Source organism: Canis aureus, chromosome 15 (assembly GCF_053574225.1).
Source record: "Canis aureus isolate CA01 chromosome 15, VMU_Caureus_v.1.0, whole genome shotgun sequence".
In the NCBI taxonomy this organism is placed as follows: domain Eukaryota; kingdom Metazoa; phylum Chordata; class Mammalia; order Carnivora; family Canidae; genus Canis; species Canis aureus.
This window is the reverse complement of record NC_135625.1, coordinates 52,288,481-52,307,068: the sequence shown is the minus strand read 5'-3', so window position 1 is coordinate 52,307,068 and position 18,588 is coordinate 52,288,481. Positions and strand designations below refer to the sequence as shown.

At 45.7% G+C, this 18,588-nt stretch overlaps 5 non-coding genes across 5 annotated transcripts; 4 read left to right on the top strand and 1 right to left on the bottom strand.

Annotated features, from left to right (window-relative positions):
• Positions 1–2,578: 2,578 nt before the first annotated feature.
• TRNAC-GCA (transfer RNA cysteine (anticodon GCA)) lies at positions 2,579–2,650 on the top strand. Its single transcript has one exon. It is a non-coding gene; the product is annotated as a tRNA-Cys (tRNA).
• A 958-nt stretch (positions 2,651–3,608) lies between these two features.
• On the top strand, positions 3,609–3,680 carry TRNAC-GCA (transfer RNA cysteine (anticodon GCA)). The gene has a single exon. It is a non-coding gene; the product is annotated as a tRNA-Cys (tRNA).
• Positions 3,681–11,638: 7,958 nt separating this feature from the next.
• TRNAC-GCA (transfer RNA cysteine (anticodon GCA)) lies at positions 11,639–11,710 on the top strand. Its single transcript has one exon. It is a non-coding gene; the product is annotated as a tRNA-Cys (tRNA).
• A 3,318-nt stretch (positions 11,711–15,028) lies between these two features.
• Positions 15,029–15,100, top strand: TRNAC-GCA (transfer RNA cysteine (anticodon GCA)). The gene has a single exon. It is a non-coding gene; the product is annotated as a tRNA-Cys (tRNA).
• Positions 15,101–18,374: 3,274 nt separating this feature from the next.
• TRNAC-GCA (transfer RNA cysteine (anticodon GCA)) lies at positions 18,375–18,446 on the bottom strand. Its single transcript has one exon. It is a non-coding gene; the product is annotated as a tRNA-Cys (tRNA).
• Positions 18,447–18,588: the final 142 nt, after the last annotated feature.

Here is an 18,588-nt window from a genome sequence, read left to right as displayed (position 1 = left end):
TTAGTGCTCACTTAGACTGTGTGCCAGCATCTAGATGGTGGACTAGTTGTCCCTTAAAGGCATTCACAATTCAGGTCCATATACCCACATCATGAGCATATGGCAGGGGGTGCTTCTAGCCAAGTGATTCCTGCAAGCTATATCAGACTTCAATGTGTCAGTTTACTGCTCTGTTTTATTCCACTTGAAATTCTTATTCAGGACATCAGGAGACCTCTCACTCTATTTGACCTCTCCATAGATTTAAACACAACAATAGCTAAAAACAAAAATCTAAAGCCAGTCCTTGATAATCCCTGGCAGGTTCCACACCGCCTCTCCCCATCAAAAACAAAGGAATAATAATAGTCAATAATAGTATCATTGTAGCTACAATCTGCTTACTCACATAAAATATTAGCCTAAGAAACAAATACATTATGTTGTAAGGAGTAAGGCAGTTTCTTTGCATATTTTGAACAGTGTGGAAGGAAGCCGGTGCCTCCTCTAGGAAGCCTCTTTGGCTCTTGCAGAGATGCAGGCAGGGGCAATCTGGGCAGGAGAAAGAGCATAAGCAAAGTGGGACATAAAGTGCCTCCAGAGATGTCCTAAGTGCTTGGGGACGAAGAGTGGATGGAGTGGGTTGGAGCTCCAAGGGGAGCAGAGCCAGAGGTTGAAGGGCTTTATATTCAAGCATTTGGTTTTAGTCCACTGAAACCCTCTATCTTTTCTCAGCCTTCCAGAGTTTTCTTTTACCCCTTTGCTCCCTGCATCAGTTTTCATCTCTCACTGAGGTCAGGTCACTCTGCTCTGGTGGGAAGGACACTGCATTGCACCCCAGACCGCTCTACCCTTTCTCCTCCAGGAGAGCACCCAGTGGCACTACTTAATCAACATTATTTTCTCAGGGCCAAAAGGATAAACAAGTCTTTTTGAGGTAAGCCAGGAGTTTCCGGGAAGCTGCACTTGTCAGGACTTTATGGTAAGAGATGGCTTGCGATGAGGGCCCTTGAGTGGGGCCAAGGGGAAAGGTGGGAGTTTGGCATGATTTGCTCATCCATCTGAGGCCGAAGTGGGCTTTGTCAAAGTTCCAACTTGTGTGGCATTTATTTGTAGGCTTTACAAATTCAGGATCTAGCGGGTGCAAAGTAATGAGAGGTTCAGAACTGTCTGTGTGGATGTTAAACAAGACTACATGAGGGGCACTTGGAATTGAAGCAGACCTCTTGGTCTTCACTCAGCTACCACATCAGGCCCCTGGTCTGGCCCAGCCACCTCTCTTCTCCTGGAAGCTAAGACCCAGGGTCTTGTTGCTTGTCCTTTGTTCTCAGTGTGCCTTCCAGCTCACCAGCAGGCCTGCTCCATTGCTAGGCAGACTCCTTGCCAGTCACTCTCCCCATCTAGTCCCCAGGCCTTGCCTTCAGCAGGCCCTCCTCAACCCTGACCTCTGCATAGGCCAGGAGGGAGTGGGGATGGAGAAGCTAGAATCGCTTCCTCGGGGTTCATTTTGGCTCTTCTGGTTGTGGAAAATCTTAGGTATTCAAAGAAAACTAAGCAGTTGAAACATGAAGTTATCATGAACTTCAGGAAAAACAGAAAGTTTTACCAGAATTCTTAGTTCCATTTAGCACTATGAACATTACTAACTAATAACAATGAAAATACTAAACTTAGAAAATTACTTAACCAAAAGTCAAGATACAGTTGCAATAGAAAACTGAGAAGGGAAGAAGGCACATAAGTTATAATCTTCATCATAAAAGTAAGACAGTTGATGTCTAAACCTGATTAAGTTAGATATTACATATTATGAGATATTTATATTATTTGAAATCATGGCAGCAAATGGACTAGAAGAAACAGGCAAAATGGTAGAAGGTGTTTGCCTCTGAGTGGCAGGAAGGAGATAGAAAGGATTGATTTTTTTGTGATAAGCTTTAAAAACAGTATTTGACTTTTAAAAATAATTGCACAAGGTACTTCAATAAAAACAAAAAATATAATATTAAAAATATCTATGTTCTGTGGGTGGCGGTGTAGCTCAGGGTGGAGATATTCACTGTAACTCAAGAGTTCCCTGGCTGGAATCCAGAGGCCCTGTGTAATCCTCATGTCTCCATGTCTCTGAGATACTTCTAGAACAACTCCTTGATCCAGATCAGGGACTGGAAATTTCACTAACCTCCCCAGCTGCCAAGTTTGATGAATAGACCCACACCCTGGAGAGACATCTTCATATGTAAGTACTGCATGTGTTCCCAAAGAGTTTAGGCAGGATCTCTTCAAGTTGCTGTTTTGTGGTGTAGAACTAGAGAAAAGCAGACAAGTAAATCCTAAGAGGCCTTGCAGTAATTAGTCAGTGCTTCTTCTGGCTGCTGCTATGACCACAAACTGAAGAAAAGGGGGGAGATGCAGACATGTGGAGGGGTAAGGCTGGGGACTCCAGGGACTGGACAAGGACCTCTCTGGGCTGAGTTTGTGGAGGAATAAATTGCTCGTTTTATCAGCTCTCTAGAGACAAATAGAAACAATGTGTTGTAGGAGTTCTGGGTGTGACTATGAAGGTAAAAGGTGCTTATTAGACATTCCTATCAAGTAGGGGGGTATAGCTCAGGGGTAGAGCATTTGACTGCAGATCAAGAGGTCCCTGGTTCAAATCCAGGTGCCCCCTGCCCAACTGTTTTTCCTATTCACAGCTGTTGCCCATATTCCAATGTCCTTTCATCCATGCTAATTATGGTCCCTCCTGAAATCAAAAGCTACAGTTTGGCCCTTGCACAACAGCAATCTGGATGGATTGCCCCTTGCATGATTGCCTATACTAATGCGCTGGGTATCCCTCCTCCTCTTGGCATCTAGCCTTTTCCCCCTTTCTCTATATATCTCATTTCTTTAACTCTATTGGGTCTTTAAAGAGAAGGCAGGGACTCATGCTGGAAATTCTGCTGGGCTTTTCCCAGAGTAGACCAGCATAGATACAACAAACTTCCCAGGATAGGACAGTAAATGGTAACCTTAAATTATTACCCTCACCCCTCCTTCCCACCAAAAAGTTTGGCACAGTGGGGTCATGGTAAGACCTACAGAGACAAATCATAGCATACAGGTTCTCTTAATGTAGGCTAGACATTTCCCTCTGGGGACTTTTCCCACACCAGAGCTCACTTACACACTTGCTTCAACCTTCTGGGTCTACAGCCTGGCTTAGCTATTCTAACAAGGGAGATGGGAACTCTGCAGTATTGCTCCTCTAAACCCCAACTATTGGAGCTCTGCAATACTGTCTGAATTAGAGTTCATTTCCGTTTTCATTGAAAGGAGAAAGACAAGGACTGGGAGCCCTGATGGGTGGGTAGTTTTGGAGATAGTTGGGCGGGTCTTGGGCTAAACCAAAAAGGCAATGGGAAATGGGTTGTGGGATTCTTCAAGTGGCTTCTCTCTTTTCCTTGCTAATGACCCTACCAGGGACTAAGGCCTGGAAAGCTGCAAGTTGAGGGAGGATATCTTACCATGAACCAGGTCTGGCAACTTCCAGAAAGTCAGTCCTGGAAGGGGGCCATGACTTCATTTTGCAGAGCTAAGTGTTACCAAACAGATGAAAGGTATAAATTATGTAGCATCTGCAGCCTCGGGGTATAGCTCAGGGGTAGAGCATTTGACTGCAGATCAAGAAGTCCCTGGTTCAAATCCAGGTGCCCCCTTATTTATGTGCAAGTTTGGATAGTCCTTCCCCCTGCCCCTAGGATGGCTCCAGATTAAGAAGAAAGGTACCAGGAGACGTGCATAGACCATCCAGCTACACTCATTGACTCGCTGAACATCAACTATTGGTAGGTGCCAAGAACTTTGCCATGCTTTGGAGTTGTGAAGACAACTTGCATACATTTAGCAGCAACAGGTAGACATCAGAAGTTCTTGTGGGGATGTCTGATTTGATTCTAAGGGTCCCTGGGGTGAGGTAGAGAGTGTCACCCCAAATAAGTAGCTCAATCTCCCTTGCATCTATAAAATAGAGGATAATGATAGTACCACCTCATAGGGTTTGCATGTGTGTGTGTGGGGGGAGAGAATTTAAAGCATTTAGAACAGCACCTAGTACACAGATGTCAGTTATTATTAGCTGCAAGTCGGCCCTCAGGTAAGTGAACAGATGGTGGCTGTGTGAATCCTTTCATTATCGAACTATTTTGGAGACTGTCTGCTAAAGGCAACGATTTTGGTCTTAGTGAATTATTCTTTCCAGTGGATATGAAACCTTAGGACCAATGTCCTCTGGAGAAGTTCATAAAACTAGGCCACCAGTGGCAAGGGTGGTGCTTGTCTCTGTTCCCTGTGACAGAGATGCTATGATCGGTATAAGCTGATTCCTGAGTAAGAGGGAGTTCTTGGGGCTTCTTATGCTACTTAAATTTCTTTCCAGTCTCTAAGGAACTGTTCCTACAAAGCCCAATTTATTTTATTTTTTTAAATGATTTTATTTATTTATTCATTATATATATATATATATATATATATATATAGAGAGAGAGAGAGAGAGAGAGAGAGAGAGAGAGGCTACCTTCCTCAGGCCTTCTGAGTTTATTAGCTTGTGGGAATAAAGGCTGATGTCTCAGACAGATCCCCTGCCCACCTAAGAGAGCCGTGAAATTGGGAGGAAAGTCACCTGGTTGGTGCTGAAGAAGCCCATGGGCTCCTGAGTCATATAAGGACTTAGAGTTGGAACCTTGCCTCGGTCCAGAAAGTTCCTGATCTCAACCATTCACCCTCTTGCGGAGGGAGAGGGATCTTGACATTTACCAAGTTCAATGAATAGAAATGAGAGTGAGTAGTGGGCATGGAGATGTGAGCAGAGACCTCTTCGCCCACTGTGGTGTACTAGATCTAAGCTGTTATGTAGCCTGTCACCCCACAGAGGAATGAACGTATCTTCCCAACAAGTGTCTTTCCTGTGTTGAAGCCACACTTGTGATTGTGCCATTATGAATCAGTAGGGTTGGCCCGTAGACAGCAGGCAGCCGGCCCACTGAAAATGCATTCATTATTTGTCTTTCTGCTGCATGTACTCCCCTCATCCCTGCCCGCCCCCCTGCCGGGCCACCTGGGAGGCCTCTGGTAACAGCCCTGCAGCCTCCCCTCTCCCATCAGTCACACTCCCGGGGCAGGGCAAAACCCCAGAGAGCAATCTGGCCTCTCAATTGAATTCCTCAAATACTTAATGCTGAGCTAGAGGCCAGGCCTGGGGTTCCGGAGGTGAGTGAAATCTAGTCAGATATTTTCTTCGACCCTTCCCCTTTTCAGAGGCTCTCCTTCTTGGGAAGAGTGATTTGCAACATAAAATATATTAGGAAGGAGCCTGGCCAGTCCAGGCTGACTCCATGAGGGCTCTGCAGAGATGGTGGGGTCAGTTGGGTCTGGAAGGTGAATGTCAGGCAGTTTGTGGAAAGCACATATACAAAGAAACAAAGATGCCATGGTTTTGGAGTGCTTTCTGGATCAAAAAGGTATGTATGGTGCATGTTTGTAAGAACCTGTATGTCATCGTGTATGCACATGTGTGTGACCATGCATGCAGGGGTGTGTGTGTGTCTGGAAGAAGTTGGAAATATGTGTGTGTGTGTGTGTGTGTGTGTGTGTGTGTGTGTACACTATGACTATGCAAGGGACAGGGTGGAGGGCGTGTGACCGTGACCTTATGTCAGAGGCAGACCTTCAACAGAGGAGAGTCTGTTTGTAAGAGAGGTTTTGGAATTCAGACTTTGTTCTGTGGGTCACAGGGAGTCCTGCAGGCTGCAAAGAAGCAGCAAGAACCATCACTTTATCTCATGATGTCACTTAGGAGACATTAGCAAGAATGTTTACATGACTGAATTTGCCAAGACTCTTCCTTAACTGGTATTATTTTTTGAGCACCTACTGTGTGCTGGAACCATGCCTGGCAGTTTTATCTGAAGTTAACCATATTTGTCACAAGAAACGTATTCCTGTTTAAGACCAAGAAACTGAAGCTAATAAAGATCTTGCCCAGTGTCACAGACGGAATAAGGAAGCAGATGCAGAGGAGCAAAGGAATTCCAGAGAAACCTTCAGGAGCAATTATACAGGACCTGGTGACTGATGAGATGTACAGGATGAGGAACAGTGTGAGAAAGCAGAGTCGGATAATGAGGATGACTTTTGTCCAGAGAGAAATACAGAATAGCTACAGGGAAGGTGGGAGACCTAATCTAATTTAGGCTAGAGATCGGAGTGGGCTTTTGGCAAGGGGGAAGGAGCAAGACTGAGAAAAAACAGAGTCAGCTTCAGTCGTGGGCACCAGGGTAGAGGAGTCGTTTACTTGGAAGGGATGCGGGGCGTGTTTTCTTTGAGAAGAATGGGAAAGTAGAGAGGGGTCTCTGAGGTGTGGCTGCTTCTGTCCTGTCTGTTAAGCAGGGGTAGGGTCTCTGCGGAGTGAGGGGACAGATGGGGGAGAGGCATGTCCTTGATGAGCCTGTGATCCAAAGGAGTCAGAGGATCTGCTGTGGGGAGGGATGTAGCTTTATTGGAGCTGGGATCAGGTTTTGCTCCTCCATGACTCCACCTTTTGTGGACACTGAGAAAACCGCTGTTCCCTAGAGACTCTTGTCCCCACCCAGGTCAGCACAGGAAAAGAGCTAATGATTTTATTCCTGATGTCCCAGTTTTTTTTTATTCTAGGCAAATGCCAGCCCAAGGAATCTAGGTCACTCTTAATAGCAGACAAGTTGCTGGTTCCCTTGTATACACTCTGGGTCCAGGATCTGTTAGACCCACACTAACCATCTTTTGTGTGATCCTATCCTAAGAGAAATCTGTTAGCTCCCTGGACTCTCATGGATTTCTACCAGTTCCATTCCAGGGTGCAGGGATCTCATCTCTCAACTCCTGGGTCTCTTCCTATAGTTACCAAAAGAAGACAGTGAAGGAGCGTAAAAGAACTTAGAAGTTTCAGGACAAAGAAGGAAGATGACTTAAACCAAAATATTACCAGTGTTAACATTAAATATAAATGTATAAAATGGCACAGTAAAAAGACAAAGAATATAACTGGATCAAAAAACAACAACAACCACCATAGGTCGTTCCTGAGAGATAGGTAGAAAACAGAAGGATGTAAAAATATTAAAAATAAAAGGACAGAAAGAAATGTAACTATGGCAACTATATATCATGTAGCTGTATTAATACCAGACAAAATTGTTTTTGAGGCAAAAATCATTACCAAGGATAAAGACCATAATTTTGTATTGATAAAAAATCCAATTTACCAGTTGAGTACCACAATTCTAAATTTGATGCACCTAATAACAAAGCCTCAAAACATATTAAGCAGAAATTAACAGATTAAAAAAGGAGAAACGGGAAAACTTCCAACTGTGCGAGAGATCTTTAAATCCTTCTTTTGTGAATTGAAAGGACAAGCAGAGATATATCAGAAAGATATAAAAGATCTGAACAACATGATTGACAAACAGGGCCTAATTAACACATAAAGAACCTACACTCAGCAATTACAGAACATACACTCCCCCCCTCCCCAAGTCATTCATGGAACATTCACACAAATTATTCATATTCTGAACATAAAGCAAGTCTTTACAAATTCCAAAGCAATTCAATCACAATGAATATGTATTCTGACTGAAATAAAATTAAGTTAAAATTCAAGTAACAACAAATAATGAGAAAACCTAACAAATCATTGGAAAATCCCCATCTTCTTGGAAATTAGAAACTATACTTCTAAATAATGCAGGGGTCAAAAAAGGCAAAAAAATTGCAATTGAGTTGGAAGTCAGAAAATATTTGAACTACACGATAGTGAAAGTACCAGATACTGAAACTTGTCAGTTGCCACCAGGGCAGTGTGCAGAGGGCAATTTAAAGCCTTCCTGCATTCACAGTATTATGAAGAGATAAGGTGAAAGTTAACTAACTCTGCAACTATCCCAGAAAAGATATAAAAGGGACAGTGGGCATGCTTGGGTGGCTCAGTCAGTGGAGTGACTGATCCTGATTTTGGCTCCGGTCATGATCTCAGGGTCATGAGATCCAGCTCCATGCCCGACTTATGTGCTAGTGGGCATGGAGTCTGCTTGGGATTCTCTCTCTCTGCACCCACCAGCCTCTTCTAAATTTTTTTTTTAATTTAAAAGTGAAAAGGATAATAGAGTAAAGCCAAAGGAAAAATAAAGAAGCAAGTAATAAAGATGAATTAGTGAAGGCATAAATAGATTTTTTTCATTTATTTTCATAAATTGATTATATAGAACACAAACATACAAGAGATATGACCAATGAGGCAAAAGTTGTTCTTTGAAACAAATAATAAAAATGATAACCCAGACAAGACCAAGGAAAAAGAGAAAACACTAATAACTGATATAAGAAATATTCGAAAGAATACTTCATTACAATTTTAAAAAGATCATAGGATTATATTATGAATGACTTTGTGCCAATAAAATATAATATTCAGATGGCATGGAAAATTTTCTAGGACAATATAACTTACACAAATAGAGTGAGCAAGCTTAGCAGGACTGAGCTGGGTCAGTGGAAAAATCCAAGATTTTAACTGTTAGAGATGTCAGTACACCAACTTCCTACCCAATGAATGGTAAAGCTCTTCACTCTACTGTCTTCCAACCAAGATCATTTCCTTTACCAAAACGTCCACTCTTACATGGTCCCTCCAAACTTCCTTGTAAATACATGATATATGTATAATTGATGGGTTCATATCCAAAACATATTAAGAACTTGGCCAAAAGAATAAGAAAAATACAGACAACCCAACAGAAAAATGAACAAGAGATTTGAACAGGCCCTTCACAAAAGTAGAGACCCAAATGACCAATAGGGATTCAAGAAGAAACTCAAACTTCCTTAGTCTTTGGGGAGATGCCATTTAAGCCACAATGAGATAGCACTATATCCTCACCAGGACAGTTAAAATGGAGAAGGCTGATGGTACTGAGCATTGTGAGGATGTGGAGCAGTAGTATCTCTCCTACTTTGCTGGTGGTAGTGCAATTTGATATAACCACTTCAGAAAATGGTCTGGCATTATCAGTCAGAGTTGAAAATGTGAACCCTCTCTTATTCAACAAAAATATTCCAAGCTATAGACTTTAGAGTGCACATGTACATATAAGATTGTTCATTCCAGGGATGCCTGGGTGGTTCAGTGTTTGAGCCTTTGGCTCAGGTCATGATCCCGGGGTCTTGGGATTAGGTCCCTGCATCAGGCTCTCCCCATGGGGAACCTGCTTCTCCCACTGCCTGTGGGTCTCTCGTGAATAAATAAATTAAAAAAAAATGTTCACACCAGCATTTCTCTTAACAGCTCCCAACTGGAAACAGCTAGAGTGTCCATTAGCAGTAGAATAGATAAATAAATCATGGTATAGTCATGCAATGGAATGCTAAACAGGAATTAAAAGAACACATTAGTGTTAGAGTGGACAAACATGAATAAATCTTAGAAATATGAGGTTGAATGAAGGAAGCCAGACTCAAAAGAATAAATCCAAGAACAGGCAAAACTAATCCATGGTGATAGAATGCTGGTTATCCTTGGGGAGAGGAGGGCAATTGGAAAGGGGTGCTAGGGAATCCTAGGAGGTGCTTAAATTTTCTGTGTCTTGATTTGGGTGATGGTTTTGGGTGTGTGTATATGTAAACATTCATTGAGCTATACATTTAAGATTTGTGTACTTTGTGTACAAATTCTTCAATAGAAAGTAAGTAAAAAAAAAACAAGTTAATTACATCTTCCATTATGAGAACGTCTTATCTGATTAATTTTTCAAAGATACGTGATCATGTCTGAGTCTTTTGCTCTGCAATCTGGATTCCATGTCTCTCTTTTAAGACACTCCTTGATTTATTCAAATAATTCCATGGGTGGAGTTTTTGTAGGTCCATTCCAATGTTTACTATTTCCGTTGACTCTCATGAATGTTAGCTAGTTTTCTCCCACATTTTTAAGTTTGTTCAGCAAACAGTGACATAGAGCTTCCTGTGTGCCAGTCCTGGTTCAAGTGTTTTATCTGCATTAACTGATCGAATCTCTACACCAGTTCATCAACTATATGGTATTATCATTTTACAGCTTATGTGGCAGAGGCATAGAGAGGAGAAGAAAGCGGAGAGAGAGGTCTCACAGCTGGGGCAGGTCTTGGATCCAGGCTCTCTCTGCCTTCTGAGTCTACCTTGTGGGCCTCCATACTACTCTGCTTCTCTCACACTTAGATTTGTTAAAAAACCCGACCCAGGGGAGTTCTAGGAAGTTTGTTTCCTGGTGCATTTCTTCAGGGAGGATTTACATTTGACTAGGAGCCTGGGGCACCAGTCACCTGAGTCCAACATGAATTAAAATAACTGCCTGCAGCTTTTCAGACCAGATGAAGGGTGTACACTTGCTCCTTAAGAGCTTAGCCCCTCCTAAGTGCTGTCTTTAGGCAAGCCTGTTTCTTTTCTGATTGCCCACCACATGTCGGGGTCAAGGCTTCATCTCTGGAATGGCCCCCCACCCCTGTACCACTGACACTGCAGGCCACCGTAATCTAGAGATGTCCACATGTCCTACTACATCGGTGCTCACTTCTGGGGCTCTTGCTGGCACCCAGTCTCTGCCCTCTGGAGAGTTCTGTGCTCTTGCAGGCTCTTGAATCCTTTCCATTTGACCTGGCAGTCTACCCTCTTTGTCAGAAACAAGAAATCCTGAGGTTTAGCATCATGGTAGAAAGCAGTGTAGAGATGAGAGTTTCTGCAGCCTCCTGGCCAGGAGGGGAAAAGAGAAGCTTCGAACTGGCTTCCGAGGAGATTGCCAGGGCTCCAAGGGAAAGGCTGGTGGGTAAGAGGGGGAAATGCCCATAGTAGGGAGAGATGGTTTGCAGAAGAGAACGTTTGCCAGCTCCTGTGACAGCAGGGGGAGCAGGGACTTGGCAAGGCTGGAGATGAAAAGGTGCTAATCAAAGATAAATTCATCTTTCAGATGTGATGGGGCATTGCCCACAGATAAGAACCCCTCTGGGTCAAATGGGGTTCTTCTCTAGTAACATTTCTTGGTCCTCGAATTATGTTAGTACAGGTCTGTTCGTGCTCTTGAGGATTCCTAAATCTACTCAACCATCTATTTCTGATGACTTCTTGAAGTAGATCATTCTCTGTCTAATTAGCGGGAGAAATGGAAGTTGGGAGGATCATCTTGTGTCCCAACTTGTGGATTAGTAGAAAGTACCCTGAACTGAATGTCAGTTCGTAAGGGTGGTGAGGGTCAGGCCCTCATTCAGTAGGTTTGGATAGATACTCAATCACATCAAGTTTCTGGGTTTTAGGTTCTCACCATGACGGGCATGACATTTGCCTCTGCAGGCATTCTAACAGCCAGTGTCGAAGCTTCTCCAGGCTGCTGCCCACCCCTAGGGGCTCCAGGCTGCTGCCAACCCCACAGGCTGAGGGGCTTTTGAGAAGGGAGCCTGTTGCTTGCTATACAGCACGTTGGTGAGTTTTCACCGAAGCAGGCCTGGCAGTTCCCGAGAGAGGTCCTTCCTGAAGTGGTTACTCATCACTTTACAGGTAGGCTGGGTGTGGCTGCACAAATGAAGAATATTAATTAAATCATACCATAGCAGAAGGGGGTATAGCTCAGGGGTAGAGCATTTGACTGCAGATCAAGAGGTCCCCAGTTCAAATCTGGGTGCCCCCTACTTATTCCTCATTTAAATGGATGCTGTATTTTTTTTAAACTTCTTCCTTATTAGACATCGACCTAAAGTTGTCTTTCCCCCACTGGAACCAGCAAAGCACCGAGATCTGGGGCTCAGGGAGGGGGCCCTCTCTACCTGCTCAAGTGCACACTGAGGCCCTGTTCAAGACCATTGCATGTCTTGTTCAAGCTCCACAAGTAAACTTCTGCATAAGGGACCAGTGAATTCCATCACCCATCTCAGAACTAGGGAGCATAATGACTTTGCATGGTTTGGAGGACAAGCAGCTGAGTGTGTTGGTAGACAGACTCAGAGTTCAAGGAGTTCCAAGATCCGGCGTGGAATTCAGAAGCGAGAGTCATTGATTTCTATCCCGCCTCACACCTTTATGACCTTTCTCCTGACTCCCTAAAATACATTTCACCACCCTCCGGGCTTAGATCAACAACAAACCTACACTCTAGATAGTTCTCATAATGAAGTATTTGGCAGCAAGAAAGCCTCAATCTCTATTACACGGGGCATCGGGAAAGTGCCGCAGAGAAGTGGCCATTGAGGGCTCCACAGTGGGACCCTGCCTAACCCAGGATGCTGGTCCAGAGCCAGCAGGTGGCAACGAGTCTCTGTCCTCTGTCCTCTGAGTTCTGTTATCAGCACATGACATGAGTGCCTGAGAAAACAGAACTCCTTTTATCTTCGGGGATGCCCTTGGAGTTTCCCTTTCCTTGGAGCTAATTCCTTTTTATTAATGAGAGACTTGAATTTCTTAATTAGTGCTTGCTTATTTTTCCGGTTTCATAAACACTGGGAATTTTGGCCAGAGAGCTGGGTGGCTTGTCCTTTTCCTGTCCCTGCCCTCTCACGACACCTTCTGATGTTGGACCTCTCTTGGTGGTTTATTTCCTCCTCCTCCCTGAGGGGCCCGCTGGGATTGTGCAGGCGCTGCCTCTCTTTCTTACTCTTCTGGAGTATTCCCTAGGGACCCCTGCCCCCTGACTTAGTGTTTATGGGGCCGTGTGGATTTTCATCACTGAGCTGGGGCCGATCCCTTCCTTGACTATCTTGCTCCAACGGTGAATATAAAAACCTTTCTCACCTTTGGAACTGTCTGTCACCCTTTGGTTTTGTTGAGTCTCTGAGGACCTAGGAGGTGAGCATTCCTCTCATGATTTTCAGACTCCTCATGGTCTACACATCATCAGGCGCCCCCTTGGTGCCCCCTTGGCACCAGAGCCTTGAGTCCGAGAGGCCTCTGGGCAGGCTGAGAGGTCAGGGTGGAGTAGGCAGGTGTGGAAGAGGGCAGCGTGTGGCTGAGGGGCCAGGTGATGCTGGGGTCTGGGGAGGGCAATGGGCTGGCCCTTTGAGCTCAGACCAACCAAGGACATTGTGCATCCCAGCTGGGTGGTCAGTGCACCACCGGTGTGTGAAACCACAGCGACAGTGCTGGAGGGCAGGTGGCAGGAAAACCCACAGAATTGACAAGTGTCTGCAAACATTGCCGCAGATGTAGTGGGGGGAAGGACAGACTAGGGGGGCTTCGGGTTTGTGGCTGGCTGGGGTCCAGGGAAGGCAGGAAAGGAAAGAATACTCATAGCACTTTCTCTCAGTTATTTTTAACCACTCAGTTACCTGGAAGGCTGGAATGTGTAAACATTTGGGTTATTACATGTGTAAATTGGAAAATAAAAGAATCCCCTCATTGGCAGTAGCTGTTTGGTTTATTTTCTCCCATAGGAGATAAGATGATATATGTATTTTATAGATATGTTGTCTATAGCATATAAATACATATAAAAATTTATATTTACTTATTAAAGATTTATTTATTTATTTTTATTTATGATAGACACAGAGAGAAAGAGGCAGAGACACAGGAGGAGGGAGAAGCAGGCTCCATGCCAGGAGCCTGACGTGGGACTCAATCCTGGGACTCCAGGATCGCACCCTGGGCCAAAGGAAGGCGCCAAACCGCTGAGCCACCCAAGGATCCCCTATATTTAAATATATATTTTAGGGGTACCCAGGTGGTGCAGTCGGTTGGGCATCTGACTTGGTTTTGGCTCAAGTTGTGACCTCTGGATGGGGTGATCAATCAGGCTCTGCACTCAGCACGGAGTCAGCTTAGGATTCCCTCTCCTTCTGCCCCTCCTCACCTTTCTCTCTCTCTCAAAAAATTTTATATATATATAAAAATTTAATGTTTATACATTAATGCCTTTGTATGTGTGTATAATCTTTTTTTATTATGTAATCATATGCATACATGGTGTCTTTTTGAAAGCCCAAATGAGTTCACATCATACACATGCCACGTAATTTGCTTTTTGCCTTTAATGATACTGTTTAAGAGTCTTTCCATGATCGTACTCTGGACCTATGTTATCTTTTTCTGTTGCATCATACCCCATTCTCTGACTGCACCATGTTTGTAACCTATTTCCTGTCAGTGGATAGTTAGGTGGTTTCCAGTTTATTGCTAACACAAGAAAGATAAACGCTGCAGCAAGTTTCCACATACGGGCATCTTTGTGCACTCACATGGGTGTTCCTGAGGGATAACCTCCCAGGAGTGGAATTCTCCTAGAGTATAATTTTTCTTAAGTAATCTTTTTATTATTTTTTATTTTTTTTATAAAGGTCACATGCTCAACATGGAAAACTTGAAAGATAAATAAGAGCACCGAAAAAAGCTGAGATCATCTATAATTTCATTCAGACACACTGTTTCGTAACCGGTCTCTTCAGTTGACAAAGTATCATGGACATTCTTTTTTTTTTTTTTTTTTTTTTTTGAGAGAGAGACAGACAGAGCAGGAGCAATGGGGAGAAGCAGAGGAGAAGCAGGCCCCCCATTGAGCAGGGAGCCCTAGGACATGGAGCTCGATCCCAGGACCCCAGGGATCATGACCTGAGCCGAAGGCAGATACTTAACCAACTGAACGTCCTTCTATGTGATTAAGTAACATTTGGACATGGGCTCTGGACCTTCTCTCAGCATAGGGGAAGGCGCTGCCACCTGGTCACAGTTATGTCACCATGCCAGGGTGCCTGACATGGATGCTCAACAACTGTTACTGCTGGAGAGAGAGTGATCTGGATGATTTTAAAGCTCTCCCTGCCCATAGAGGTTAACAAGGTGCCCAGGGGTATCCTCAGCCAGGTGCATATAGTAGAGGGAGAGGCCTGGCTGGTTTCCTGCAGGAGGAAGGCCAGAGCTGAGAGAAGCAGAGCTGGCAAAGGCATTCCAACCAGGGAAAACTGATCCCTGATGTATCAACACAGATATAAGGTGTTATTTATTCCACTATACCAGTTAAGGGGGTATAGCTCAGGGGTAGAGCATTTGACTGCAGATCAAGAGGTCCCCGGTTCAAATCCGGGTGCCCCCTTCCTTAACTTTACTTTTTTTTTTTCTCTTTACTTTTGATCACAGGTGGGTCCCCTGTAATACAAGAGTAGCAGAGCCAGCAGGGGGCACTGCAGTAGGGTAGCTGCTTAGCTTTCTGAGCCCAGCACGGGGAGGTTAGCCTGCTCCAGATTCACAGACCCATGCCCCCAGGGAGGAATTCTGATTGGCTCTGTTGGACTGACCCCAAGGAGTGAAACTGTGAAAGACAGATCTTTCCTACCTCTTTTCTCTCTGCCTTTGGTGTAGAATCATGAGCTCCAGCGAGTATAAGGAAGCTGGAGTTGCATTCCAAAAATCAGTGAGCACAAGGACATGTAAGGAGCATCTGTCCTTAAAAGCTCACCTCACTCTGACAGGAAGACTTCTGGCCCCTGTAATTAATTCCAGAACCCCTTCAGACACTGACCTACTCCCTCAGGTCCAGTCAGTCCATGAGCCCTGCTCTGCTGTAAGCAGGAGGCATTCCTGTCCACCGTCCCCCTCTGCACAATCCTCTGCCTCCACCAGCCAGCCACAGCCTGAGACATCAGTGTCATCCCAGGGCTGTGTCGAGTGGAGGGCTCTGGACTTCTCCAAGGCCAGGGGTCCCCAGCTGGACTGCCCATCACTGCACCTGCTGTGTGAGGCAGTAAGAGCAGCAGAGTGTGCTTTCATGGAAATACAGCTCACAGACTCCAGGTCAGACTGCCCAGATCAGAGCAGTTGGGCATGGGGCCAGGGGACTCTATTTTTAACAAGCTCATGGGACGATCCCTGTGGAAAGTCAGAATTGGAAACTGCCAATTTAGTTTGGTGCCCATGTTATAGGCTTGAAAAGAGGTCATAATTAAGAGACATGCCCAGGCACACACACACACCTGATTAATACTAGGGTTGGGTCCACATCCCACATGGCTGGGCTTGGGTTCTTTCCACTTCCCTAACATGGGACAAGACATGACGGGGCCCACTGCTGTCGGCTGCTTCTGCCTCCCCGTAGCCAGGGCTGCACTGGGCTAGATGAGTGAGGCCTTCCCAAATAATGATCTGAATGATGTCCACCTCACATCCAACATGAAACAAGATAGGCTCACAGCAGCCTGGGAATCTGAACCTCAGACCTCCTGACCTACGGTCAGACCTCCTCCCTTGAGCCAGGGGCTCACTTCAAATTGTTTCCTATTGACACCATTTCATGATTGTGGCCTCTCCCAGGGAGGGACCCCCCCGCCCCAGGACCCAGTAGTTTCTGTTTATTCCTGTCAGCCCCCTGTCCTGGCTGACTCACCATTTCCTGATCATAAGCTCCTTCCCATTTCCCACTGACCCCTCATCTGATGCCTAAAGCCCCCTCTGGCCTGCCCAGTAACTCCTCCTCTTTCTGTCCCTGGATGGTACACTTTAATGCTTCCCTTCGCCTTCCCTCTTCACTCCACCTCTTCTGGGCTCATTTGTTCTCACCCCTGCTCCCCCCTCCCTCAGCTTCACCTCTTCAACCACTGGCTGGATGTTGCTTCTTCATCTCAAGGCCAAATCCCGGGGCTGAGCCTGGGGGAGGCATTTGGCCAGGAAGGCTGAAGCCACCCTCTGAGTGAGCAGCCCCTTCTGCCTTGAAAGGCCTCATGTCTGGGCTCAGCACATCTAAGGGGGCAGGGATTGGGTCTAAGGCTGCCTGTTTGGGGTACCAAAGCCCCACAGCCTTCTGAACTGGCGTGGGGACTCTCACTTTGTTGCGGAGCCACTGCCTAGGACAGTCAGATCACACCCCTCCCCTGCAGGGGACCCTACACTATCCCTTCCTGGAGCCATTGGCTATGTGGATTCCAAGCCTGTAGCACAAATATCCTGGTGGCCCAGGAAGACCCCCTGGGTGTTTTCAGTTCTCACAGCCTCACGGCGAGTGGGCAGCTTCTGCATTTGGTGGGCCAGGGCCAGGGGTGCTGGACCCTCTGCAAGTAGTTCTATCAGCCCCGATGTAAGAGGAAACCCATGAGGATTGGTAGCACTTGGAGCTGGGATTGTTTTCTCCATATCCTCTCATAAATCCCCTTTACCATTTGGGGAGTACTCTTCTTCCCAGATAAATGCCCCAAGTTTCACGCAAGAGACCAAGGAGGCTCCCAATTGAAATGAATTTAGCACCTGCAGGATCCAGGTTTGCCTTTGGGGTTCTGCTGTGCTACGAGGTGCCTTCAATAGATTTTCTCATTGAGGTCATCAGAGCCCCACGTGTCCTTCCGAGGACTGAGAATGTAGAAGCTGGACCTTTGATCCAGTCATTCCCAGTGTGATGGAATCAGCCAACGGGTCCCTTGCTCCCAGTGGCACTTCATTTCAGCCAAGTACAAGCAACACTTTATTCGGCTGTTTTTGCCTCTGTTAACCCTGGGCTGCTAGATTCCTAACCAGGAAGGACCAACTGGACTTTTACTGACTTCAGTACAACTAGGTCAGGCAGGTAACCCCCGGTTCCCACACATCTGCATTTTTCTGAGGATCTCTTGCTTGCAAATTACTCTGGGTCCCAGTACGAGTCACCCACACAAGTACAAACCCAGCACATGCCTCTGTCTGATGGAATCAGACTAGACAGTCGTTGGCAGGCTGGCAGGAGCCCATGGTCCTGGAGGGAGGGTGGGAGGGCGAGGCTCAAAGGGACCCCCAGTGGCTGAAATCGCAGCCAAAGCTACAACTAGCAGGTGGGGCAGGAACCACTGTAGCCCCCAGAGACCGCTGGATGGACCACCAGCTCTGCTGAGGAGCCAGAGCTCTGTGTCCTGGAAGGAAGCGCACTCTGTAAAGTCTGAGCTGGGACCTAGGCCAGCAGTGGGAGGGAAGTGGGGGGCAGCAGCATTTGGCACATCTGTTTGGTATAGCAGGTTGCAGAGCTGTGCTTTCTCACCAAGACTCACTATTTTGGGGTGGGGTTCAGGTGCTGGGTGGCCACAGAATAACACAAATACCCACTGGAGGCCACTAGAGAGGGACTGACCAGCATGGTGGGGGTGGTTGGTAGAGCCCACTTGAATCTGTGAGAAAGGCAGGAGGTGAACCCCAGGGGTCCTGGTCCGTCCCTTATCTCTTCATATTGGTTTCTTTCTTTTATATGTATATGTATATGTATATATATATATAGCTTTTTCTTTATGTTTCATTCATTCATTTATTTATTTAATTGAAGTTCGATTTGCCAATATATAGTATAACCCAGTGATTGTAGAGGTTTCAATGTTGGGGGTACAACAGCTGTTATAGGGCATAAAAGCAGGCATAATAAGAGGCGCCTGGATTTGAACCAGGGATCTTTTGATCTGCAGTCAAATGCTCTACCCCTGAGCTATACCCCCACTCATGCATAGGTGTCTAATAAGCACTCTAATCCTGCGGAGCCACACCCTGACCGCCTCCACCTGCAGAGGTGTCCTCGGTAATACTCTGCTATCCCACAGCCCTGCAAAGGTGCCCTACCTGTCTGTCCACCCCTGCCCC